This window comes from Halichoerus grypus, chromosome 11 (assembly GCF_964656455.1).
Source record: "Halichoerus grypus chromosome 11, mHalGry1.hap1.1, whole genome shotgun sequence".
In the NCBI taxonomy this organism is placed as follows: Eukaryota; Metazoa; Chordata; class Mammalia; order Carnivora; family Phocidae; genus Halichoerus; species Halichoerus grypus.
In genome coordinates this window covers 21347018-21358917 of record NC_135722.1, presented here as the reverse complement: position 1 = coordinate 21358917, position 11900 = coordinate 21347018, and positions in this window count along the sequence as shown.

Sequence of the window (11900 nt, the reverse complement as noted above, 5' to 3'; positions counted from 1 at the left end):
CCCCCAGAATTCATGTTGAAATCTTAACATCCAACATGATGGTATCAAGAGGTAGCACCTTTAGGAAGTGCTTAGGTCATGAGGATGGAACACTTATGAATGCAATTAGTATTCTTATAAAAGAGATCCCACAGAGCTCCCTAGCTCGTTTCACTATGTGAGGACACATTGAACAGATAGCTGTTATATTCATGCAATGCAATCCTGAACTGTAATGAAAAAATGATCAAAATATTCAGAATTTAAAGAAAGACCACATACTTTATGATTCCATTTACATAAAGTTCAAAGATAAGCAAAGTTTATATATAGTGTTAGAAATCAGGAGACTGTTTTCTTTGGGATGGAAAAGGAGGGTAGTGTTTAGGAAGAGCCTTGTCTATCTTTTTGGGTGTTGGTAACTGTTTATTTCTTGACCTTGGTGGTATTTACATGAGTGTGTTTAGGTCTATGATAATTAATAGACCTATGGACCTAACATTATGAACTCTTCTGCATGTATGTGATGTTTTAATTAAAGGAAATTTAAAAACAAATGTAAAAATAGGGGAAAAAAGAATTAAAAGTTCTATAAGCAAGGTGGTATGTCTGTCTGTCACTGAACAACATGGAATTTGCCCCATCTGCAAACTGAAAAAATGTTACTTGGAACAAAGATGAATTTAAGGCTTTGCAAGACAAAGATGCCAGAGGCATACTCTTTTAGAGGTAAGATGTGCTGCAGAGAAAAGGGTCAGGAATTAAAACAAACAACATGTATACTGATTTGAAGTGTGGCTGTTATAAGGACCTAAAAGGAGTGTTACACTCCTCCCTTTAAAATAACTCCTAAGTACAGAGAACAGCAATAAAAACAATAATTACAAAGATTTTTTTCTTTGTATATCCATATTTCATGTGCATTAATAACCATTTAATTTATAAGGATTAATGATATTTTGATGAACACCAAAGCAATTACTGATTAATCTAGTTATTATAGAGTGCTTCTGCTTGAGGTACTGTTTTGCAATGCTAGCATTAGCACAATCCATCTGGCTCTTACATTTATGCATATTTAGACAGAAGTGCATGGAATGTTGTATGCTGAACACTAATAATGTATTTAACAAATGTATTATTACCAAAAGAAATGTTTTCCCTCACTTGTTAAAAACCTATCTCATAGTAAATAGGTTAATTTTTTTAGTCCTTCCTGAATTTACATGCATTTGAGTTTACTGTTGCTATGAGTTTCAGATGTGCAGCAGTTTTATTTTTCTAGGAATATAACATAAGTTCATTTTTCCAGTTTTTACTATCTATGGCCTAAGTATGAAGACTATGTACTTAAACTGTCAGTTGGAAATTATTCTAAACTGCATTAGTAATCCCTGACTTGATTGAGTAGTACAGAGCAAAAAAATTCCTTCTGATAACTGCTGAAGTGTATATGATTGCTTGTCCCACAATGCAAATAGCACTTTGGCCACTTTTTTTCTAATTTTTCTAAATTTTGTCATTTTAATGTGAATAGTGCTTATAAACATCCAGGTTCTTCTAGTCTCTTATCAGCAATAGCATCCATAAAGCAGAACTTTGTAAATAAGAAGGATAAACAGTATGGAATTCCCTCAAAAAATTTTAAAATAAAATTACAATATGATACAACATTTCCACTTTTGGGTATTTATCCATAAGAATTAAAGTCAAAATCTAGAAGAGCTATTTACACTCCTACGTTTTTTGCAGCGTTATTCACAATAGTCAAGATGTGAAAAACTCAATATTCATTGATCAATGAACGAATAAAGAAAATGTAGTATATATATATATATTATAGATATAAAATGGAATATTAGTCAAAAAATAAAAAAGGAAAATCTGCCATATGCTACAACATGGATGAAACTTAACACACTATGCTAAGTGAAATAAGCCAGTCTCAGAAGGACAAATACTACATGATTGTACTTCCATGAGTTATTTCAAATAGTCAAACTCATAGAAGAAGATAGTAGAATGCCAGGGGCTGGGATGGGGGGAATGGGGAGTTGCTGTTCAACACTGTGATTAGAATTAACAATACTGTACTGTACACTTAAAAATTTGTTAAAAGCTTAGATCTTATGTTAAGTGTTCTCAGTACAATAAAAAATGATACATCAAAAATTTAATGTACATAAATTTCTGACTCTGAAAACAAAGGACTACTGGCAACATTTATGGATGTAGTATGGATTATATGTATAAAAAACACTTTCAGGCCACTTCCAATCACTGTCTCTAGATACAGCTCTGTCACTGGAACTAAATACCCAGTCATTGGGACTGCCATGTTTTTATTTTTAAGAGTTACTTTTTTATAGCCACATTTTTGTTTGGATTACAGATGGATGATGTTGCAGAAATTTATCTCTGGATAATGTATGCATATTTTCTAAAATTATGAATTCTAAGGGAATTCTAGACTAAATTAATTAAATTTCTATAATTTTTCTAAATGTATCTAATTAAATTTCTATAACTTTTCTAAATTATCTAATTTAAATTTCTATAACTTTTCTAAATGTATCTAATTACTCAAGTCCTTGGATCAAAATGATTGACTATTTTTCTTACATCAGTGATTAACTTTAGAGTTCACAAAATAGAGTGAATTTCAAATCTATAACAGGCATTATGTCATATGATTTCACATAAATTAAAAAGAAGCAAGAGGAAATGTACCTGGTTATTAAGCATAGTAATAACTAAATAAACTCAAATTGATTTATAAAAATTTTTTATTTAAAAAGTTAGTGTGAATTTGGAAAGTGATTACATTTTCCACCTTGCATGGTGGTGAAAGTCAGAGTAATCAGGGTATGAAATTAAGCCCTATGTTTGCCAACCATGTGACACTGGACAAGCAATTTAGTTTTGTTGTTGATGATTGCTTTGTTGTAAAATGGAGATATCAGCCACCTGATTGAGTTGTTTTGAGTTGCTAGAGAAGAAATACATCAAAGACATTGCATTGGTGTGGTGCAGAGTTTAAAAAGTGCAACTTTTTTGTTGCCCACAATGGTACATCAGAGATGAAGCACATTATCTAGTGCCTATTCTCTCATGCTGCCCATGGTCAACTTGTCAGCCAGACAAGGGAGCGAGGGAAAAGAAAAGTGGAGAGAGATTGAGGCTGTCCCCAAATATTTGGAGGTCATTTTCTGTGATTATGGTAACCATCAGTTGTGGTTCTGGGGGTGTGGGGTGGATGAAAGACACTTTTCAGTGCATATTTGTGTGTATTATTTAATTGTACTATATCCATATTTCTGTTTCAGCAAATGTGCATGTGATTTTCATAATCACAAAAAAGGATACTCTGCCATTTCCTTTAGAGTATCACCTCTTTCTAGAGTATCACTAAAAATGGAAAGGTAACTGTGAGATGCCATTTGTAGTACTGAAATTTGTTTCTGTTTTATCTGGGAAACAGTGTTAGCTCCTCAATGCATTTATATCAATTGTCCTAATAATTCTTCCCCAGAAATATATCATCATAAAAAATACAAAAGGAAAACAAACCTATGTGAGTACTAATGCCATTTTTAGGATGTCGAGAGTTTAGCTAAGCTACTCCTTGGCATTGCAGCCTTGGCATCTGATGTGTTGGGTCAGCAACCTCTGGGGAGCCTTAAACTGACACTAACTCCCTCACGCAAGGGCACACTCTAGATAACAGCCCTCAGAATCACAAGCAGATGTAAGTTCTAGAATGGACTTCCCTAATTACCCTTCTGATGAAGTCTCCCCAGCTCCATGGGCCTTCCCCTTATGTGCCCCTTAGTTAAGACTCCCCCCCCGAGATTGCCCAGACCCCACTTTTTTCGTTTGAACTGATCAACTGGGCCTTGGCTGGGAAGCCCAAAACACTCTACCCACAGACCCTAATAAGGGCATATGCCCCAACTCCTATGGCTCTTTCTGCCTACACCCTGCCTTGACCTCCCTGTGTGGTCCTTCAAAATATGTGTAATACTTCCTCCAGCACCTATGAGTAATAAACCTATTTCAATTTCTGTTGTGGTCTTTTGTTGAACCACGGTTTTCCCTCCTGCACCCCTGGGGCTCTATTTAACAAATGTTAATTTAAAAGAGTCATAACATAGGGTCACTCAATGATAAAATTGGAAATAGACCAAATGACCAATGATGGGAATATGATTAATTAAATCATGCTTTATTCACTGATGGAATATTATGCATTCATTAAAATATATATATTTTAGGGGTGCCTGGGTGGCCCAGTTGTTAAGCATCTGCCTTTGGCTCAGGTCATGATCCCAGAGTCCTGGGATCGAGCCCCGCATCGGGCTCCCTGCTCAGCGGGGAGCCTGCTTCTCCCTCTCCCACTCCTCCTACTTGTGTTCCCTCTCTCACTGTGTTTCTTTCTGTCAAATGAATAAATAAAATCTTAAAAAATCTGTACATATATTTTTTTAAAAAACATTGTGTTGATATACCAAATTATTTTTAAATGATAAGTAATTATAATATAAAACATCATGTACATAATGATTTAAACTATGTAAAATATTCATGAAAGACATGACTAAAAAGAAACCCACAAAATCACCAAGTGTAAATAGTGATCATTTTTGGTTGATGAGATTATATGTTTTTTCTCCTGTTTATTTATAAATTTATTTCCAAAATTTGCACAGTAAATATGTTTTTATAAATACATAAATATTTTAGACATTAAATAGAAGAGTTAAATGAATACAGTCAAATCAAATACGTTTTATCAAAGTCCAAGAAAATAATGACAAACACTAGTAAAAGTAAAACATAATGACAGCTATTAACATTATTTGCACACGTATTAGATTATAGACAATGTACTAAGAAATTTACATGTATTAATTATCTAAATTTTGACAATCATTCTATGACATAGTATTATGCCCCCCTTCATTTAACATTTTGTGAAGATCAAGCAATTTATGAATAAGAAAATTGCTCATCTAACAAGCATGGGAGTCAAGTTTCAAACTCAGGAAGTCTGGCTCCAATAAGTTAAACCCTAATAGAATAAAATAAGTAGTGTTTCTGCTGAATATATCCCAGTATTCCTAATCATTTTTCTTACAAATAATAACAATAAAAAACCACTAACAGTATTTTAACCTTCAGGGCTTTAGTCAGAGAAATGAAGATTTATATACACACACATGCATATGTACAAACATACACATATACACAAATATAACCATAATGATTAATTTCAATGACTTTCTAAATGCCCTTTGTGAATATTTTACAATGAATGACTTATTTGTTCCATAAAAAGGTATGCATTTGTTAATTAAACCTGAATTGATTTATATGACTTCCATTTTAAGGGTGAAATTTTGCCATACAGCTTGTAATAATCAAGTCATTCAGAATCTAAAGATGGTGACATAAAAAATGTAAAGATGAAATAAAATAAAACAGAAACATTCAAATATATTCGAGCATCCATTCTTGATGCTTGAGTCAAGCATCTGAGTCTAGACACACAAGAATTATTATGTTAAGTCTCCAGTTCCTTTCTTAATTTCCCTAATGTGTTTTGTAAGGACCTTACATCACTAAATTCTCAGACAATCCTCCTCCTCCATTCTAGACATGAATTTTTGCCAAAAAAAAGGTGGTGAAACAATTTGAAATTTCCATTATTTTAAAGAAAGTTCCAGTTTTAATTAAAGGTATTAATGTCACATGAAAGAGCTTTCCTTTAATAAGCAATTCATTACCACATAACCTTGAGTCTTACTCAAAACACACACGTTTCTAGATACAATTGCCTTTAAAATGCTCTAATAAATTGGGAGAGCATACATAGAATTCTAGTAGTAGCTAATTCTCAACTATTAAATATATTACCTGTCTTTTGTTCAAAAAGCAATATGATATTGACATCAGAAGGTTATGTGTATATTTTATGTCTGTAAACACCTCCAATGAGATAGAGCAGGGTGTGGGGTGGAAATTAAAAATCACATGTTAGCTCCTCTCTGGAGTCATTCTTTAACTGTTTCTCAAGATCTAGCGGTTTTACTTCATTCACTGAAATAGTTATTGCCTAATGGGGCTCTAGTGGACTGAAAGAGGTAATGAAGCTTCCAAGTGACACAGAATCAGCAAACAATGTATTATTAATTGAAAGATGCTAACAAACTGCATATTCCCCAAATAGTAACCCTTATAGAAATTTTACTTCAATTCAATACTGAAACACAGATATCAACTCCCTGAGCAAAGCAGTCATTCCTATTCAAACAAAAATACTTACTATTCAGTTGGACAAACCTTGCAGCAAATTCCCCTAAACAGCTAACCCTAGGAAAAACAAACCTTGTAGAAAAGTTTCTGAGGCATCTAATCCACCATATCTTTTCTTTCTGATATTAACATGTGTTAATGTTGCACCATCTATGTTGCCCAATGATACATTTTTTAAGATTTCATTTATTTATTTGAGAGAAGGAGAAAGCATGAACAGGGAGAGGGGCAGAGGGAGGAGCAGGAAGCCCGATGTGGGGCTTGATCCCAGGATTCTGGGATCACAACCTGAGCCTAAGGCAGATGCTTAACCAACGGAGCCACCCAGAAGCCCCACCAAATGATACTTTTTAAACTTTTTCTCCACTTTGTTAAGTACTAGGGATCTAGAACAACACAAAATGTCTCTTTGCAAAGAAGTGAAGAAACTCTAAAGTCAAATTATTTAGTTTTGTGATTTTGAAAAGTAGTTTAATTATTCCAGGCCCTGTTTTGTCATTTCTATAATAGCATGGTTATTTCTGTGTCTTTTTCTAACATTACTGTTCAGTGATTCTTATTGGGTTTGTGTGTGCAATGGGTTTGTTTTCTAGATCTTATTTTCATAATTCCATGATTTATTTTTTTAGATTTATTTATTTTTCTTTTATTTATTATGTTATGTTAATCATCATACATTACATCATTAGTTTTTGAGGTAGTGTTCCATGATTCATTGTTTGCATATAACACCCAGTGCTCCATTCAGTATGTGCCCTCTTTAATACCCATCACCAGGCTAACCCATCCCCACCCCCGCCCCTCTAGAACCCTCAGTTTGTTTCTCAGAGTCCATAGTCTCTCATGGTTCGTCTCCCCCTCCGATTTCCCCCCTTCATTTCTCCCTTCCTGCTATCTTCTTTTTTTTTTTTTAACATATAATGTATTATTTGTTTCAGAGGTACAGGTCTGTGATTCAACAGTCTTACACAATTCACAGCGCTCACCATAGCACATACCCTCCCCAATGTCTATCACCCAGCCACCCCATCCCTCCCTCCCCCCACCACTCCAGCAACCCTCAGTTTGTTTCCTGAGATTAAGAATTCCTCAGCATAATACTGGAGGGTATTATGCTGAGCGAAGTAAGTCAATCAGAGAAAGACATGTATCATATGATCTCACTGATATGAGGAATTCTTAATCCATTATTTATTAACAAAATTGTTCTTAGTGATAAATCCCGCAATTAAGTATCACATCATGCCTCACCTTGCTTGCAGCAGCGTGATAGGAATTATTTTTCTTTGTCAATGCATGGTAAACTTCTGTTCAAAATTCTGACTGTGTATCCACTTTGAACACAGCACTCCAGGAAATGACACCGAGACAGCATATACACTTAAAGTATGTAATCCAACTGTAATGTTGGATCAGAAAGTCAGGAAAAAGCAGGTAAACATTTACATAATACCAAGTAGTGGGGGAGAAAGACATATATGATGTACCCAACAATGGCATTATAATGATACAGACATGAATTAGAATTCTGATTTGCTATCCTAAATGTGTGAATTTAAGAAAATAATTAATCCCACTTATTCTTGGTTTCCTCTGCCATAAAAGATAGAGGATAATAAGTGAATTGTATGTTTTTATATAAGGGCTAAATGGGGTAATATATAAAAAGTGTCGGCATATAACAGGGGTTTTGCTGGTGATTTTCCTGATTTTCCCCCTTAGAATCTCCTCTGCCTTTCTCATCTTAGTCAAGGGCAATGACATCCTTCCAGTTATTCAGTCCAGACCTGGACTTACTAGTGACTCCTGTCTTTGTCACACACACCACATCTCATGCCCACAGAAAACTTGTTTGTTCCACTTTCTCTGTACTGGTCTCTATTGCAATTACCTTGGCCTCAGGCACTCACATCTCTTATCTGTTCTCCTTTCTATACAGTTGATTCTTAACAATCATCAGAGTGACATTTATCTGATCAAGTCACTCTCTTGCTTAAATCATTTGACCATCTCCTCAACTCACTTGGGTTGAAAATCCCAGTTCTTGAAATGGCTTATAATGTCCTGAATAATTAGACTTTTACCCTCAATAACCCCCACCTTTGCTTTGGCCCCATTATCTACCACTTTATCTCCCTGCTTTTTGTTACAGCCAACATGGCCATATTCCTGAACATTTCAAGCAAATATCTGCCTCGGGATCTTTGCTCTTACCTGTTTATCTGCTTTAAAGACTTTTGTCTAATATTGGTATGGCTTGCTTCTTTCAGGTACCAACTTAAAATGCCATCCTATTGGAGAATTCTTTTCTGATCATATATTTACACTAGTCACATGCCCCGTGATCACATTTTCTTTACCTGACCTTAATTATCTCCGTTGTCCCATCTGACACAGTCCCACCACACAGCTGGATTATGTTCTGTCTTTTCTACATGTAATAAAACTTCCATGAAGGCAAGGTATTTTGTCTGTTTTGCTTTCTTCTGTATCCAGGAATCAAATGAATGTCTGGTAGAGGGTAGGCACATAATGAATATTTCTTTGAAGAATAAGTAAATGAATAGATCATATGGTAGAATGTATGTTTGCAACCACATTCCATGTGTAAGAGGAAGATTCTGAAACAAAAGAACTCAGAAGAGAAAGTAATTATCTTTGCAAAATATATTCAAGAGAATCATATTTTAGAAGAACTGGTCCATCAGTGAAACCACACACACACACACACACACACACACACACACACACACACACTGAAATAATATCTCCTTCCTAAACAGTAGGTAGAGCGCCAGCACAGAGAAGATGCTAAATAACCATTTGTTGAATGGATGGGTGAAGTAAAAAATAAATGCAGATGGGTGGATGGATGGATGAATGGATGGATAGACAAGTGGATGGATGATAAATGGAATAAAGGAAATAAACTAAAATATTCTTGAGTCTAAAATAAGTGAAGAAGAATATGGAGGCATACTAGATGCATTATGTCACGTGAATGAAACCATCACCATTAGATAGTAATGGACACAGTAAGGATACTGTTCTTCCCACTGGCAGAAATTTATGATAAAAAGCAATTTTGTATAGTAGAAAAGGTACAGGTTTGGGAGCTAAGTGAAACTGACTTTATTCCACAGGTCTGCAACTTTATATCTGAATAACTATAAGTACATTTCTTAACCTATCCAGGCCTCATGTTGTCATCTACAAACATAGGTATTTATGTTATTTTATTGTCATAGGTCTTGATATGATGCAGGAAAGGTGCTAAAATATAATAGGTGTTCATAAAGAGTAACTAATATGATGTGGTGAGGACAACCATTGAAAGAACTCTGTTACCTTTGGTAAACCACCTAACCTTGAACTCCATGATGCCCTTTAAAAAGAAACTTAAAAAAAAAAAGCAATTTCAAGAATCAGTGAAATGTCTAGTTTTCAAAAAAAGCAAAACTCATTTCATAGAATTCTACGTTTTCTGAACTGATTAAATAATGTACTACTTTAGGGAATATGATATTTTACACATCAGCTAGTTCCAGGTTAAAATGTATCATACTGGTTAAACAGACACTTTATAATCAGACTTGTGTTTCATTTCCTGCTCTGCCACACACACCTGTTTGACATTGGGAAAGTTAATTAACCTTCTCAGGCTCAGTGATCTCATCTCTAAAATAAGGATTAAAAACGCTTATATCTTAGTGTTGTTTTGAAGCCCGAAAAGTACATTTTCTACAAAGCTCTTAACCTTATGTAAATGAGCTTACATTCAATTATTCTTCACAACAAACTATGAGGTAAATAATATTATTATCTCCATTGGGAGAAGAAAATAGGAGGCACTGAGTGAGGAAGTAATTTGCTCAAGGACACAAACCTAAGGAAGAGAAAGGGCTGGATTTGTACCTAGAGAATTGGGCTTGAGAATACTCCTCACCACTTAGTTGTATTGCTCCTCTGTGCTTTCCTTGTAGGAATATACAGTGACATGGAAGCCATTTCAAAAAAAAAAGGCTGTGCAACATTTTTTATATTCCTGAAAACCAGCAAAGGTCCCACTTGTCCTACCTTAGTTGGAGCACTATGACTTTTAAATGAAGGCTGAGCTTCTCTGATAAGGATAGTGCAGATTGTTTTTCCCATGGGAAAGTATTTTCAATTTCATTTCAGAATTCAAAGGAATAATATGATTTACTGTAGTAAGCTGTAGCTTTCATTTAACTGTTGAATTTTATCTAGTCTGTAATGTGACATATTCATACTGATATGTATAGAATCTGGGAAAATGGGAAGTGGCAGGTTTTGAAGGAAACGGTAACAAATTTAGTTTTATGACAATGAGTCTATGGTCACATTCTGCCATTTATCAGCACTGGGACTTGGGATGAGTCCCATCATCTCTCCGATCTTCGGTTTCCCCGTGTGTAAAATCCGAACACACTCTTCACGGAGTTGTGACCACCAGCTGACATCAATGTATATTAAAACAGTTTTCAAAATGTAAGCACTGGCTGGTTGTTAGCATGATTAGTGACAAATCATTCCAATTTCAGTTTTGAATGCATGGCATACTCAACCTACAAACTTGACTTTACATCTCCATCTTTGGGAGATGAACTTTTACCTGTGCAGCAGTCTCTTAAAAATACATTTAAGCCAGGAAATTTGAAAGAAAGAGTAGCCCATTTCCCCACTGAGAAATATTCATCTAATATTTGACACACAGCCATGGCTCTTTAAACATAACATATGGAACCTCATTTCCCTTTTTCTTAATGACTCATGATGAGGAGAAACATGAGTGACTGAACTGAATATCATACAGCGATCCTGTCAGAGGGGAGGAGAGTGAGTGAGTACCTGCTGTGGTAGAGTCTCCGCTTTTTGGGGCCTTTTGTCATGTTGTCACCCATTTCATCTCCTGTGCCTAGGATCTTTAGTACTAAATTTAGCTTCCTGCCAATTCTTCTTATTTTCTATAATCTGCTGTGGAAGAAAATATTTCAAGACAAACGCATTAAGATTGCTACAACAGAGTCATTAAGTTTGGAGCAAGAGTCAAGAGCCTTCTAGAATAAGGCGTCAGGTTTTGGAAGAAAAAAAAAAGATTTGGATGGCTGGTGAATCTCTGTAGAGACTTCATCCTGGTTGATTCACTGATTTTGCAGAAAATTTTATCTTCAGATAACTGAGGGATATAAATACACTTCCCAGTATTGGCAGCATCAGATATCTTGGTATGCTGAAAAAAGTTTATGAATCACTCTTATAAAAGATTATAAAATAGTTCAGAAAAATAGACAAAAATCTTAGGCTTCATTATTAAAACTAATCAGTTAACTTTGTGCCAAAAAGACTCCTGACATTCATATAGAAATGCCCTGCTCCAGCTCAAAGTTGTTGCATGAAGAATACACTAATTTAGTTTTTGTATCTAGAAAAAGACCAAAAAAAAATAGAAGAAGAAGAAGAAGAAATGATTTATTTTAAATATGTATGCTGCTTTCTTTAAAAACAAATATTTTTAGGTACTGCAAAGATAATTTTCAACACATTTAGATATTTGGACTTAATATATGCAAACAACTTTCTGAATT